Source organism: Octopus sinensis, linkage group LG5 (genome assembly GCF_006345805.1).
Source record: "Octopus sinensis linkage group LG5, ASM634580v1, whole genome shotgun sequence".
NCBI classification, from domain to species: Eukaryota; Metazoa; Mollusca; class Cephalopoda; order Octopoda; family Octopodidae; genus Octopus; species Octopus sinensis.
In genome coordinates this window covers 2,699,884-2,717,193 of record NC_043001.1, presented here as the reverse complement: position 1 = coordinate 2,717,193, position 17,310 = coordinate 2,699,884, and the positions used below count along the sequence as shown (strand labels likewise).

At 33.3% G+C, this 17,310-nt stretch overlaps 1 long non-coding RNA gene across 2 annotated transcripts; it reads right to left on the bottom strand.

Annotated features, from left to right (window-relative positions):
* Positions 1-2,122: 2,122 nt before the first annotated feature.
* Positions 2,123-16,068, bottom strand: LOC118763470. Of its 2 annotated transcripts, none has more exons than XR_004999228.1 (2): positions 16,022-16,068; positions 2,123-2,254 (listed from the first exon to the last, which is right to left on the bottom strand). It is a non-coding gene; the product is annotated as an uncharacterized LOC118763470 (long non-coding RNA). The 2 variants fall into 2 exon arrangements; XR_004999229.1 differs by lacking the exon at positions 16,022-16,068 and adding an exon at positions 3,391-3,406.
* Between the last annotated feature and the right edge of the window lie 1,242 nt (positions 16,069-17,310).

The window sequence follows — 17,310 nt, the reverse complement described above, 5'->3', positions numbered from 1 at the left end:
GGCTATAGTAGAAGACACTTGCTCAAGGTGCCATGCAGTGGGACTGAACCCAGAACCATGAGGTTAGGGAGCAAGCTTCTTACCACACAGCCACATTTGTACCTATGTTCAAAATTCTGCTGATGAAATTCTACAAATATTTCTCTGTTACTTTTCTTTGTTAAAATGAAATTCTACTGAAAACAAAAGACAATTGAGAAACATAATGTCAACTGGCGCTGAGGAAGCCAATCGTTTCTTTTATGTCATGCTGTTAGCAGAAACATTAGAAACATTAGCTTCTCTTTCGTTAATTTACCAAATACAGGAAGGTATTCTTTAACGATTTCTTTTGTTTTTTTCTTTAATCAGAAAGAATCAATGTTCCGGTTTCCTCAACTGGTTTCCTCATTCCTTAGACTTTGTTTTTCCATTTTATTCTGTGGAGTTCTTGGTTCAATGGTTGTGCCACTCTTCAAAACCAGCAGGAAACATGCAGTTTGTTCTGGACAAAACACTAAAAAAATTTTAGCAATGTGGGTACCTTTTTGTGATTGTTTGACTCACTAGAAATAACAGCCAAGTATCCTTCTGATCAGACAATAGTATCTTCAATAACAGAAGGACACATTAGGCAATGTAGTCCCTTGTATGCCTGCAACATTGAAGAAGAAATCTCCCCTCAGTTTTAACGTAAATTATTGAACTTGCATAATGTGGGGGGCACATCATATATGTTGTTGCAAGGTGCTGCATGAGTGAAAATATAGAGGAAAGAGGGTTTGAAAATGCAGAGGTCTTTTAGAGATGTTTATTGACTCGACCGGTTTCACTTTTTTAAAAAAAAAGATTATCAAAAGTGAAATGTAAAGCTTTGTATAAGCTTTGTTGTGTTAAAAACTGGTTATCCCAATTGTATTAAAATACAGTCATACAGTCTTTGACAATGACAAGATAATGTTAAGAAATGGAATCTTTGACAATGACAAGAGACTGTTAACTGGGGTTTTTTGTTTAAACTGTTTACATGAAAGTGTTCAAAATAGGTTGTAAATTTGTAATTATTTAAAGTTCATGCCTTCCATACAACCGTAATTTTTTATGAAATTAAAGTAATCATAAATTTATTTCACTACCTATTTTGAAAACTTTCATGTGAACTGTTTAAACAAAAAGCCCCACTTAGCATTTTCTTATCATTGTCAAAAATTATATATATACATATATATATATATAATATATATATATATATACATTCAATTAATGAAGGATAAAACCATTTGATGATTCTATTAAGTGGCCAGCATTTTAACTCCATTCAGGTAAATATTTATACTGATATATAATTATATAGATATAATTATAGCACCCTTTTGCTATAATTCTATCTTTATAATTATATATCAGAATATATGTGTGTATATGTGTGTGTGTGTGTGTGTGTGTGTGCGTGTGTATTATGTGAGTGTCTTTATGTCTGTGTTTGTTCCCCACCATCACTTGATGACCAATGTTGATGTGTTTACATCCCCATAACTTAGCAGTTTGGCAAAAGAGTTCAATAGAATAAGCACTAGGTTTACAAAGATTTAGTCCTGGGGTCGATTTCTTCAACTAAAACCCTATAAGGTGGTGCTACAGCATGGTCACAGTCAAATCACTGAAACAAGTTAAAGGAGAAAAGAATATACATATGTGTGTGTATATATATTGGGTTGTCCAGAAAGTTCGTGCTGATTTTTGGTAGCTTACATTTTGACTTATTTTAGAACATGGTTGAGTCCATAAAATAGGATTTGACTCCACCTCCATTTAGAACACAGTTGAAGCTATCTTTTCGTGGAAGAAGGTTTATGTTCCTATAACCTGTGTTAATTCTGTAACCCTTTAAAATGGAAGATAAGAAAGTTCCTTTTCAGCACTTGATGCTTTGGGAACCAGACAAAACTTGCTGCAGCTCGGCTGGGATGTGTTACTCCACCCTCCATATTCTCCAGATATTGCTCCTTCGGATTTCCACTTAGTCAGGTCTCTGCAGAATAGTCTTAATGGTAAAAATTTCAATTCCTTGGATGACGTAAAAAGATACCTTGATGAATTCATTGCCATGAAACCACCTCAATTCTGGGAAGAGGGTATTTTCAAGTTAAAGGAAAGATAGAGACGCATTGTGCAACAAAATGGTTCATATTTGGTTGATTAAAAATGTAATGGCAAGTATTTATTGATCTTTTTCTTTCCTTTAAATATCGGCATGATCTTTCCAGACAACCCACTGTTTACATACACCCATACATACACTCACACATACGCAGTAGCACACCTATACATGCACTCATACACACACATGAACATACACAGATACACGCAGGTGGGGACACTCAAAAGAATTCATCTAACCCCAAAAGTCTCTTAATTCTTTCTTCAGCAAAATGTTCTTCACAATATACACACCTGTCAACTCACAGCTGGTCACTTTCCAAATATATTGAAAGGACATTCAAAGCAGTACACACACACACACACACACACACACACACACATATATATATACACACAGGTAGACATAAAACCCATTCAATAAATGCTTTTTAGCCACTCCCTTGACAGGAACACACAAAGATTTCTTTTAGACAATAGACACTCCTTCTCTCACTCTCTAACACTTTGAAATCTATACCAAACTATATTCAAAGAAGACTTCAAAGAAAAACCTCCAGACATATCTTGACCCCCCAGACTGAAGACAGACTTCAAATTTTTATAAAATTTTGCTGATATTTGATGAGATACATTGAAACTGGTAATTCTTTCGATTAGGATTTTTAATCATTTTTATTGAATTCCCTCTTAAATTGAAATGTCTTAGACTTACTTCTGTGTTATTTCCACGTCCATCTTTTATATCTAAAAATTCGATTTCTATACATCTCTAATCTTTTTTCAACAATATATTTATATAGGCGCAGGAGTTACTGTGTGGTAAGAAGCTTGCTTCCCAACCACATGGTTCCAGGTTTGGTCCCACTGCATGGAACCTTGGGGAAGTGTCTTCTACCATAGCCTTGTGAGGGGATTTGATAGATGGAAACTGAAAGAAGCCCATTGTATATATATATGTAAGTATATGTTTGTGTCTGCGTTTGTCCTCTTATCGTTGCTTGACAACTGATGTCAGTGAGTTTATGTCCCTGTTACATGGCAGTTCAGCAAAACAGACTGATAAAATAAGTACTCGGATTACCAAGAATAAGTCTTGGGGTTGATTTGTTTGGCTAAAGGTGCTTCTCTAGCATGGCGACAGTCAAATGACAGAAAAAAGTAAAAGAAAATAATATATATATATATATATATATATATATATATATATATATATATAATATATATATATATATATATACTTGCCATTACATATATATATATATATCATCATCATCATCACCACCATCATTGTTTGACATTAGCTTTTTCGCTTTCCATGCTGGCATGGGTTGCACGGTTTGTACTGAGGACACCTGGATGCCCTTCTTGATGCCAACTACTCCGAGAGTGTAGTGGGTGCTTTTTACATGCCACTGGCATATATATATATATGTATGTATGTATATATATATATATATATATATATATATGTATGTATGTATGTATATATATATATATATTATATATATATATATATATATATATTATATATATATATATATATATATATCGAGACCTTTGGAAATATGCTGTGTTTGAGAAGACCTGGCAAGCCAAATGAGACCATAACCTCGTGGCCTCTGCCAGAGGTGTAACCAGCCCACTTGTGCGTACCTTTTCCTTCTTTGGACACTAAACTCTGCTTGCAAAGACCTGTTGAGGCAAATGAAATCAAAATCAAAATCAAAGTGAAATTCGATGATGGGCACGAGCACCAAACGAGCATGATTGTTGCCAGAGCGGCTAACTGGCTTCCGTGCCAGTGGCGTGTAGGAGGCACCATTTGAGCGTGATCGTTACCAGCATTGCATTACTGGCACCTGTGTGATTGGCATGTAGAAAAAAATTCGAGCGAGGTCATTGCCAGTACCGCCTCACTGGCCCCCATGCCAGAGGCACGTAAAAGCACCCACTACACTCTCGGAGTGATTGGCATTTGGAAGGGAATCCAGCTGTAGAAACTCTGCCAGATTAAGACCGGAGCCTAGTGCAGCCATCTGGTTCGCCAGCCCACAGTCAAACCATCCAACCCATGCTAGCATGGAAAGCGGACGTTAAACGACGATGATGATGATGATGATGATGATATAAACTCTATATATCTCTATATATAATAAATTCTATATATCTAATGAAGTTATTAAGTTGTATACTTAATCCACAATAGGTTTTAAAGATTTGGTAATTTCCATATCTATTCCTGCAAGAATTCTACTCCACCTAATCCTTTTTCAATATTATAAGTATTACCTCTAATAAGCTTAAATTATTATACCCCATATAACTACACATCACTCTTAATACTAAATTAAAATATTTCTATTTTAGTAACTTACATTTTGGTTACCTCCCTTCCATTGTATTTTAAAGATTTTGGTATGTAAGTCAATGCCTTATTTACTGAGAATCTCCTCTTAAAAGATCTTCTAAATCCCCTCAATTAATATTCAAAACCTGATAAAGAATAGATAATAATATCTAAGTTACTTGGTTTCTATTTCTCTAAAACAACTCTACCCTCATGATCTTTGTATGTATTAGAAAGCTTTATGAATTGGTACTTATAAAATGGTCTTTACTTATTTATAAATAAATAAGTAAATAACAGTCTTTAAGTACCAATTAATAATTATAAATTATCATATAAGGAATAATAATAACTTTTTCTTAAATCTATAATAGAACCCAAAATTTTATAAAAGTTTTGTTAATAATATAATTTTTGTCCAATAACTTGATCATCGCTTTACCCGACGTTAAACACCAGTCATTTATAGATATTCTCATGATAAGTAAATATAAATTTTAGTCTAAAAATTATAGAATTATAAGAAAATTTCTTCTAGCAACTTACCGCACCTATTAATACAAATAAGCTAGTTATATCTCATAATAAGTTTTTAGAACACAAATCTGTTCTACCCCTTGTCTATAATATTCTACAGGAATTTATATTTATTTTTCATTATACTCATTTTAATTTTAAACCATTTTTCTTACTTATTTACCCGCTATATCATTTTATTGATAATACCTTTCTATAGAGTTCACACTCAACCTATACAGAACCATACTGATATATTTCACTCTCTATTTTATAATACAAGAAATATATTCTAAGATTATTAGCATATAGAAAATATATGAAATTTTTAACATATTCCTTTAATTTAACCAAAAATTACTATTTAATTATTAACTATAAATATATGTTAAGTTAGTATAGAAATATATAAATATGGAATTATTTCTATATTCTCCATCCCTCTATTGTGTAAAATACTGAAAATATTCTGACTTCTTGTAAAAAAAACTCTCTAAAATGTACCTATGTATTTCGAATTATCATTGGGTTTATGGCTGTCAAATAGTTAAGTATTATAAGTTTTACTCTCCCTTCCCCCATCAGCTTTAGTCTGCAAATTTTGGCTGGAATGTATTCTTACTGAACCCCAATGGTTTCTACTTCAAAGGGATCTTGATTTATGACTCTGCCAATTAAACTGACTTTTTACTCTATCCATAAAAGATAGATTCTAGTTTCCATTAAACTTGATAAACTAGTCTATAAATTTATACCCCACCCCCACCAGTAATAAATCTAAATAACAAAGTAAAACCAATGCTAAGCAGTGTCTTCCTGTGAAAAATCTCAGTTACAACTATGATGTTGTTGATGAAACATGCTCTTTGTCTATCTACTTATCCTCTTTGTGATTTTGGATAATAAGAAAAATATACAAATGAATCCTTTGAATTTAACTAAATTCTATATTCTTATGCAGCTGAAGATTGCTTTACGTTTTAAAATTGCTGTAATATTTTCATTGTTCAATTAAATGGAGTCACATGAAACGATCGTATTGTATTACCTCTGGATATCCTTGTTGCTTATTTCGATTATATATATGTATATATATATATATATATGAGTAACTAAGATGTACAGCTGTCAATTCATTACTGCCGTTTCAAGTGACTCCTTTAATTGGTTAATGAAAATGTCACATCATCGCAAAGAAATCATTTTTCATCAAATGACTCCCAGCAGAAAGGACAAACCAACTGATTTAACATATATCACCAACGGAGCTCAAATATTTACATTCATTCTGTTGCCTTTTCTGTAGCCAAATGTGTTTAGAAAAATACTCCATGTAGTGCTGAATCTACTAGAATTTAGAGGTTTTAGTGTGGGGGGGGGGGAGGACATTCAAGTAGACTTTCTGTACAAAATTAAAAATATTTTTCTTAAGCTTTATAAATTTTTATATTCTATATTTTAATATTTTATGCCTTTATATACATTTTAATATATTTTTATGGTTTTTATATTTTATATTATTACATATTTTTTAATTACACATTATGTCTTACAAATTCTTACATTTTATTTTTATAATTTTATACCTTAATATATCCTTTATATATTTGTATGGTTTTATAGCTTATAAATTCATAGCAATATTTTTTGTAAAATTCACCATATACTGTAATCTTATTTTATTATATTTTTTAATTATACATAATATTCATTTTGTGATTATAGGACGAAATTTGTTTAAATCTTTTATCCGAATGTATTTCTTTATATAATTAATATCTCTAATTTACTTATCCTGTACAATAGATCTCATTTCTTACTATATTCTATCTTTATCCACCCAAATTTAATGGGAATGGTTTTAATATCAGTTTAATTGCATACTATGAATATCTATTCATATCATAAATATTTCCGTTATACACTCATCCAGGATATTCTATACACTACATTTATGAAAAATCTTAATATTTCTCTTATTGTTTGAAGTGTCTCCTTCTTAAAATTTTCAAGTGTAACTTCTCAACTTCATCTGTATATTTAATTACATTAATGACATTATGCCAAGTTGCAATGTGCCCCTTCCCTTATTCTCTGTACTTGTCTTCCACCCCTAATTTCTAATACTTATTCCTTTAGTTTGTTTTTTTACCTTTAAGATGACAATCAAATTTAAATATTATTAGCTTTTCCTATCCTTCTTTCTTCCAACTATCACCCCTTCCCCATCTGGCATTCCCCCCTCTTTTGCCAGCCCAAGCCTTACCCTTTGGTGTAGAAGACAGAGTTGGATATAAGGTTCCAGTTCTTAGTCTGGTAGGTTGTCATGATATTAATTAATTTATCACCTTTGTCTAGAATACAGCTACAACTCCCAACAGATTTAATTTTGAATGGTTGAAGGCTACATTTCCCCCCATTGTCTTTGAAGTGTATGTAACTAGGTCACCACTCTCAATTATTCCTCCCACCTCCACCCTCTAAAACCTCTAAATCCTAGTAGATTCAGCACTACATGGACTATTTTTTCTAAAGTCATTCGGCCAAAGAAATGGCAACAGAATCAATGTAAATATTTGAGCTCGTTTGGTGATATGAATATGTTAAATCAGTTGGTTTGTCATTTGCATTTGAAGTCTATGAAGTCATCTGATGAAAAAGGCTTCTTTGCAATGAGGTGTCAGCAGTCTAACCTAGCGCCACCGAATTTTAGTCAGCACCAGGAAACATTGACCTACAACATCATTCCACTCTGCCATGTGTCACTGCATTTGCAAAAAACTGATGTCACTTCCAAATCAATAACACCACGTGATTTGAGTTGACCAATCAAGTCCTAACATCTAGAAGCCATCTTGAACCCGTCTCATTTCCTGTTGCTTGATCCCCAAATTCTTGACAATCTGGGTTCGTTCTACAAGCTTATGAAACTTTAATTTCCTTGGAGCTGAGTCAGATTGTTAATAAATAACCTGTGTGTCTGTCCTTGATTTGACATCATGAAACACTTTCAAACATGTGTCACAGTCATAGAAATGGCCCTTTTTTTTATTATTTGTAATCTAACCTAAAAATTTCTGGCCATGAAGAAATATTATCTTGCTTGGAAACAGGAATGGCATTTAACCCTAGAAAATCTGCATCAACAAACGTTGTCTAATCCAATACAAGCCTATAAAGGTGGGCTTTAAAGCAATGATAACTATGAAGATAAGGGTTAGGTGTATTTGTGTGTGTGTGTACACATATGCAATAGGCTTCCATACAGTTTCCATCTACCAATTCCTCTCATAAGGCATTATTCAGTCTTGAGCTATAGTGGAAGACAGACACTTATCTAATGTGCTGTGAGATGGAACTGAAACTGAAACCTTGTATTTGCAGTGTAAACTTCTTAACCGCACAGTCATCCCTGTAACAACATCAAACTCTAATCATTCTATATCTTTGATTCCAATTATGTTTTGTCTGCTAATATTTACTAGAAATATACTGATATACCAAACTTGGAAATGCTATTGTAGTTGTGATTTGAAACCTAACCACTAGATTCTCAGTCATACACCACAGGTGAACCACCATAATTTCATGTGATCGATCTATTAATCAACCAATCAGCATGAGACTGTGGTGTCATAAGGTTTTTCTCCAATGCTCTTCTCGTCCCCCATAAAAACTATTTTGGCACTCTATTAATCGCAGAGAGTTGAAGGCAGTTTACTGGCTCACACCTCCATTCTTGCTTGACAGATAGCTCTGGACACTTATGTAGACAACTCTAGGTTCTTGGACAAACCCATTCTGAACATTCACGCAATATCTCATAAGTAACTTTGTGTCAGCAATGTGGTTTATTTTCCCCTTTTATTTCTCATTCAGCAGTTATTAATGATGTTTATTGTAAATAGCAATCACCAAATATCTTTATGTCTGGTCATAAATATTTCTGTTGAACGTTTGCAAGTTTGCATCTGTTATTTTCACAGCCAGTGAAACACAGCTCCATTTCTCCGCTCCATGAGCAACCAAGCGTCCAGTATTGAATACTAGAAGTAGTATGGACAGCAGAAATAAGATTTAACTCTGAGGACTTTGTTTAAAAGGAGGAGGACTTACATATTTCACTGTCTTAGGCCTTGGAAGAAGGAGTGAAGGAGATGCAAGCACATAACCTATATTTTTATGGGGCAATGGAAATGTTTTGCACATCCTCCTGAAAAACTTAATTGCAAGAAAAACGAACATAGAAACATATTTGAACTGATTTGAAACATTACTTTTCCATTATTATTAGATTAATTTGATTTGATTGATGGACAAATATAATAATAATAATAATAATAATATAATAATAATAATAATAATAATAATAATAATAATAATAGCAACAACAACAACAACAACACAACAATAATAATAATAATAATAATAATAATAATATTAATAATAATAATAATGATAATAATATTATTACGAAGCTCAGGGCTAAAAGCAGAGAGCAAAGGTTTCATCCTGGCTGCTCAAGATCAAAGCCTATTAACCCGGAACTACCAGGCCAATGTGATGAAAAATGGAGCAGACCCAAAATGCCGATTCTGCAACGACATGATTGAAACAGTGGACCACCTAATCTCTGGATGTAAAGTCTTAGCACCAGTGGAGTATAAATTAAGACATGACAGAGTTGGCCAATATCTACACTGGCTAATAAGTCAGCATTACAATATCAAAACTGCCGACAAGTGGTATAATCACCACCCTGAAGCTGTAACTGAAGGAGAAAATGTAACCATTCTGTGGGACTTTCCAGTACATACAGACCGAACCATCAAGGCCAATAAACCAGATATTGTTGTGAAAGACCAAAACAATAAAGTTTGCTTATTGATCGACATGAGCATCCCCTGTGATCATAATATCTCAGCGAAAGAGTTTGACAAGCTCAGAAAATATAAAAACCTACTCATTGAAACTGAGAAAATGTGGCATCTCAAGGCGGTTACAATACCAGTGATCATAGGAGCACTAGGAATGATCAAGAAGGGAACCGAAAATCATATGAGAATGATCCCTGGCTTACCATCCCTGCAAGAAGTGCAAAAGATTGTCTTAACTGGTACATCACACGTATTGAGAAAAGCATTGTCGATGTGAGAACTGTTGCTGCTCATGTATTTTAATATAACTTAAAAAAAAAAAAAAAAATGAACGAACTATTGAGTTTGGTTTAATGGCCTACCAATGTATACTATGAGTTTCTTTGCCCTAGGAGTCGGGAGACACTCGGCAAGAAATGGAAGCAAATTTGAAAGAAGAAAAAAAAAGTAATAATAATAATAATATTAATAATAATAATAATATTAATAATAGTAATAATAATATTAATAATAATAATAATAATAATAATATTAATAATAATAATATTAATAATAATAATAATATTAATAATAATAATAATAATGTTGTTGCCAGTGCCACCTGACTGGCTCCCATGCTGGTGATGCATAAAAAGCACCCTCTACACTCTTGGAGTGGTTGGCATTAGGAAGGGCATCCAGCTGTAGTAGCATTGCCAGATCAGATTGGAGCCTGGTGCAGCCACCTGGCTTGCCAGTCCTCAGTCAAATCAACCAACCCATGCCAGCAGGGAAAGCGGACGTTAAATGATGATCATAATGATGAGGATGATGATTGTGGTTATTATTAAACCTGCATTAGCTTTGATATTAAGACTGAAAAAAATCGACCTTGTTTTTTAAAAATACTTTTTGGATCACTTAACCTTTTAGCATTTAGACCAACTGTATCTGGTTGAAAACATTTACATTGAAAGCGGCCAGATCAGGTCTCTCACACCTACCCCACATTAACATTCTAAAAATAAACAACCGCATCTCTGAAACCTCAAAGAAATAAAATAATGCATTATTCATACAAAACGATGTGAATAAACAAGCAAACCATTTAACAGAGTAATCTGAGCTCTGAAGGGTTAAGCAAACTTCATTCCTGCTCCAGTGTCCGCAGTTGGGCATTTTGCAGCCCCCACCTCCTCCTCCTCCCACAAAGTACCATCCGAATAGTGGCCGATGCCAGTGCCGCCTCGACTGGCTTCCTTGCCGGTGGCACGTAAAAAGCACCCACTACACTCATGGAGTGGTCGGCATTAGGAAGGGCATCCAGCTGTAGAAATACTGCCAGATCAGACTGGAGTCTGGTGCAATCTCCTGGCTTCCCAGGCCCCGGTCGAACCGTCCAACCCATGCTAGCATGGAGAACGGATGTTAAACGATGATGATGATGATGATTATTTACATTTTGGTGAAACTGAGTAATTCTTTTCAGAACATGTGCACTTTGCGTAAAGGAACCCCAGTGAAACATTCCCTTCTAACATTAATATTTCAAAAGAATTCTGCAATGTCTTGGAACTGGAACGCTACTGGAAATTCGTTACATAAAGTCATCAATTATGGATTTTCTTGTTTGTTTTTGTTTGTTTTTTGTTTGCTTTATATTTTCCTAACATTGTCAGACAAGGGAAGATTCCACACTCTTTGTCAAATGGATTTCTTTACATTCTGTCTCTGTGTGTGGGTGGGTGTATGTGGGCGGTATGTGCATGTGTGTGTTTGTGCTCGTGTGTGTGTGTGTTTTGTGTTCATGTATGTGTTTTGTATTCGTGTATGTGTGTTTTGTGTGGGTGTGTGTTTTGTATTCGTGTATGTGTGTGTGTGTGTTTGAAATTATACATGAAAGATACAGTGTTTATCAAATTCGTGGTGCTGACAGTGTTTGCAGAACGCATTGTTCTAGGTAGAGCGTATATTAAATATATTTCCATTTAGGTACTTGGAGAGAGGGGGAGAGACAGAGAGAGACAGTCAGAGGGAGAGAGAGAGAGATAGATGTATATTTTCTCCCCTCTCTCTCTCTCTTTTCTTCTTTCAAAGTCTCACCATATTCTGGCTCAATAAACAAAAAAGTGATAATTTCTCCTTCCTGTATATCGAAGACCTAAATATAATGAGGCAGATCTCAAGAAAGCAGCCAATTAAATAGAATGCTGGAAGGAATAAATTGGCATACACCGCCATTACTCACCAAACCTAAAGACATTTTCTTCACCTCTGCTGCAGCGCCACATTGCTGATTAAGCAAAAGGCTAATTTGAGAAGAGACACAGGTGAGAGTTGGTTCAAACAAATCCCAGTAGGTTACTGGTACATATTTTACCAAGTCTGTTAAAGTCTGAGTTGAGTGCATAAGAATAAAATCTAAATGCAGTAAAATATTGGCTTTTACTGAAATTCTACCAAAATGAGCCAGTAAAGAAGCCTTCAGAGGAGATCCTTTTATCTGCTAGAAACAACAGCCACATTAATGTTTCTTTAACCCTTTTGTTACCATATTTCTGTTGAGATGCTTTGCGTTTCTTTCAATTACTTTAAATATAACAAAGAATTTAGTAAAATAACTTAGTTATCATTCAGCTAGCGTTAGGAACATAAATTGTGGCTAAGGTTTCATGGAAGATTTTAATTCAAAACTTATGAAAACAAGACATTTATACTCAGAGTCAGAGCCGGTTTCAGCTGGTTGGTAATGAAAGGGTTAAATCACAGTCTATCTCTTAAAAAGAAAAGATATTGAATAACACAACCTTTGGTAAACACAGCTATAGATAGAAGGCCAAGTATTATAAGATTTCTTTAATTACTGGAAGAATCATTGGCATTTGGGAGGAAACATGCTTTGCAGCATTTCGCCTAACTTTGAATTTTGTATTCAAATTCCACTGAGACCTACTTTACCTTTCATCCTTTTGGGATCAATAAAATAAGTACCAGTTGCACACTGGGGTTGATATAATCATCTTACCCACTTCTTTGAAATTGCTCACCCTATGCTAGAATTTGAAACCATTTTAAGCTCTGTTTATATTCATGTTTGGCCCAGGGCAATCAACAGCAAATCTGTAAAAAGACAAACTAAAAAGAGCAAAAACAAAAATACAAAATTATATTTTATTAGTTTTATTTATCATTTTAATGTTTTGCAGGAAGAGAATTTGTTGTTCTTTTGTTCATTATTTCATTGTATTTTTCCCATTCGATTGCTTTTCTTTTCGTTACTCCTCACATCACTTCTCCCTTCCAATCCGCACTTTGCAATACTCATGTATTATTAGTATGGCCACAGCCTCAAGGCGGAAACATATAAAAGGATAAAAGTATAGCTGTATTGTTACATTTTGTAGGAGTGAAATGTGGGGGAAAATTCCTTTTTTTTTCCTTTTATTCCAAATTAATCTGTCTATTGGGAAATAAAGACTAATAACTACAAACAATAAATAAACAAAATGTTCTTTGTGTGTATTTGATAATACTCCTAAATCTCCAAACAGACATTTGTTTCATCATAACTTGCCTCTTCAGTGCATTCAATTTCTAAAGGAAAATTACATTATATTTATGCAGTCATAGGAAATAAGGAGTTTATTTAATAAAATAAAATTTCATTTAAAAACACAGCATTTGAAAGTGGAAGATATTTATTTCTAAGCAGAAGACAGGGCTCAGTTTATTGAGAATTTGAATTTTTCCAGGTTCAAAAACTATGTGTTTCTGTAAAAAGACGCATGACTCCATCTGCAGTTTCTACCCACGGTCTGAAATAAGTATGTGATGGTGACATTGTCTCCTGTAAATGAAGACTTATTATGATGGCTGTTAAGATGCTTTTCTTCTTAAATATCCATATCATGTTCATTACCTTTGTGTAAGGGAGAAGAATGAGTAAAAATGTTCCTTTTTCTTTACTATTTTGCTCCTTTACATGTTTCAGTCATTTGACTGTGGCCATGCTGGAGCACTGCCTTTCATCGAGCAAATCGAACCCAGGAGTTATTCTTTGTAAGCCTAGTACTTATTCTATCGGTTTCTTTTGCCAAACTGCTAAGTTACAGGGATGTAAACACACAACCATTGGTTGTTAAGCGATGGTGGGGGGACAAGCGCAGACACACATATATATATATATATGACAGGTTTCTTTCAGTTTCCATCTACCAAATCCACTCACAAGGCTTTGGTCAGCCCGAGGCTATAGTAGAAGACACTTGCCCAAAGTGCCACGCAGTGGGAATGAACCCGGAACCATGTAGTTCGTAAGCAAGCTACTTACCACACAGCCACTCCTTTTGTTCTAAAGTATTTTTTAAAGAAATAAAAACTGGTAGATACAAACAGATAAACAATAATTCTTGGCTGTATTTAATAATGTCATTAAATATGCAAATGAGTATTCTTTTCAGAATGTATTCCTCTTCAGCAAAAACCTTATATTGGAGTTCCATTTATTACTTTGGTTAGCTTCAAATAAAAATTCTTATAATAACATTAGAGGAATGACCGAACTGCTTGAGCATCTACCAAAATGCTTAGAGACATTTTTTCATTACACTTCACTTTCTGAGTTCAAATCTTGAAGAGGTTGATGCTGCCTTTCCATCTCCTGGTATAGTTACAATAAAGTACAAGTCAAGAACTCACACCCAAACCAGTTCTGCAGAATCAGTGTCACAACAGGAGCGCATGTTTTGGGAGTTTGATTGGCAGAGGTGATCAGGTTGCACATGCCAGCCCTTTTGAAAACACCACCCCATCATCTAACCTCCCCTTTTCCCAGGGGTTAGGAACCCTTCCAGCAAGGAAAATAAAATGCCCAAAAGGGCTCTGAATCCTCTGTGTCAGAAGCGGTTATGTTCAGATCACAACTAAGTCTTAAGTATATTCACTCTGATAGATCACTAGCCACTACGCATTCTATATTTTCTCTCCTTGTTTCTTTCTTTGTTCCATTCTGGGGAAGAGTGTAGGCTCGAAATGTTAAAGACTTTTTCACTTCCCGAGTGCTTTACTAATACATCTATTTGTTGACTACACCACATGTCTTCGTTTTTGTTTCTTTGTGAATTCTCCCTATATATATATACACATTTAGGCACTACCAGCTTCCTGTCCAGCCTCACGGTCAAAGAAATTCCCCTTTACTTAAAGCAACTGCAGTTGTTGGATAACAGATATCCTACTCTGAAAAGACCATGTGACCCACCTTGACCAATAGCAACCTATTTTCTGGGCTCTTTGTATTTCTCCATTCTGTGATCTAAGCTCAAATGAAATAAGCTTGTTGTATTAGAGGCCTGTGAAACTTTAAGTCACGTAGAACCAAATCAAATTGGTTTAAGTAATGTGTGTGTGTCTGTGTGGGCAGATAGTTAGATATATAAACACACACACACACACACCCAAACATATATTTTTTCATTTTTTTGCTAAAGGCAGGGAACAGTTTATACAAAATTAAGTTATTGGATTAGATTCCCTGTAGCAGAAATTTTTCTTCTTGCATTTATTTGATGCGCGTGTGTGTGTGTGTGTGTAGGGGTCCATTTCATGTAAATTGTTTTGTATGTATATACAACAATCTTGTAGCCAATAAAGAAAAAACAATTATTATTATTATTATTATTATTATTATTATTATTATTATTATTATTATTATTATTGATATTATTATCATTATTGTTATTATTATTATTAATATTATTATTATTATTATTATAAATATTAATTGTATTAAAGCATTTCCTTTCTCTTTTCTTTCGCTTGTCAATAGCAAGGATGGGGTGTTAAATGGTTGGAGAAAAAGTCTGTTGTATTTATTCTTAAACTTCCTCAAAGTATCTTTACAATATCAGCTGATATCATAAGTCATGTTGTAGGTTATTATCAAGTTGGCGGATTTAATTGATTTGGTAAACAAGAGTAGAAAGTTAATGTTGACCATTCGATCGAGTCTAGAAACACCAATATACAAGACTTATGAAGTACAGAGTACAGGTGCCCCCCACACCATTCCAGCGAGATTACTTGATAGTATTTTATACATACATAATTTGTATGTGTTTTCAAATAAATATAAGAAGTGTGTATATAAGTGTGCGTGTACACATACAGACATACACACATATACATATATACATATATATATATATACACATATATACAAACACATGTATACATTCATGTATATATATACATAAATACATACATAAAGCAAAGTAGCTAGTTGTTGTGGTGGTAAACATTACTTCACACATACATACATTATATATATACATACATATATATATATATATATATATATATATATACACACATATATATATATATATATATATATATATATATATACACACACATAGATAAACACACTGACACATATATGTATATACAAGCATACATATATATATATATATATTTATAGTGTGAATTTACAAACATACGTACGTAAATATAATATATGAAATCAAAAAAGCTTAAATACATAAGAAATATTCTAATATAAGACTAATTCTATAGACAAATATTTTAAGATACTTTGAGACAATTTAGAAATATATAACAAAAGATGGCACCATCAAGAGAGAGTAAAAAAGAAAAGAAAAATAAAAGATACTAATAAATAACAACAACAATAATAATAATAATGATAGCAGCAAATATTTCAAATGGTTACAAATATGTTTGTAATATACATTTACAACAAACTGGATAGTGTTGAGTGAATGCGATACCGTATGAAAAAATTATATTCAAAATATTTAATAAAAAGTTTAAATATCAATGTGTTTGTCACCAAGTTTACTTCCCAGTCATGTGGCTTCAAGTTCAGTTCCACACCAAAGCAACTTTTTCAAGTGTCTTTCACTATATCTACAGGGTGGGAAAAGTGGATTTTATACATGGAAACAGATTGAAGCCTGTTGTATATATAATTATACTTACACTTGTGTGTCAGTGTGTCTTCTTGTCTTGACCATCTATGTGTATGTATGTATATATGTATGTATGTATGTATGTATGTATGTATGTATGATTATATGTGTATATATATATATATATATGTGTGTGTGTATAATTGATATAGGATAAAAATTTTTTCAAGAAAAAAAATTTATCAATAGCCAGCATATCAAAAAATGCCTTTAAAGGTAAAATTTATACATAATTTACAAGATAAGGGCAGAAGAAAAATTCTAATGCCAGATACGCCGAAATAAAAAACTTGTCAATAACCATTAAATTTACGTGTCTCGAAACAAACCGATAGAAATCTCTAAAAAATTTGTTATTACCGTATTGGTCCAATTTCGGGGTTAATTCACAAGAAATTTTCCCCTCTTCAGCTGCACATACGCGAGTTATAAATGAAATACTTATTCATACCCACGGAAG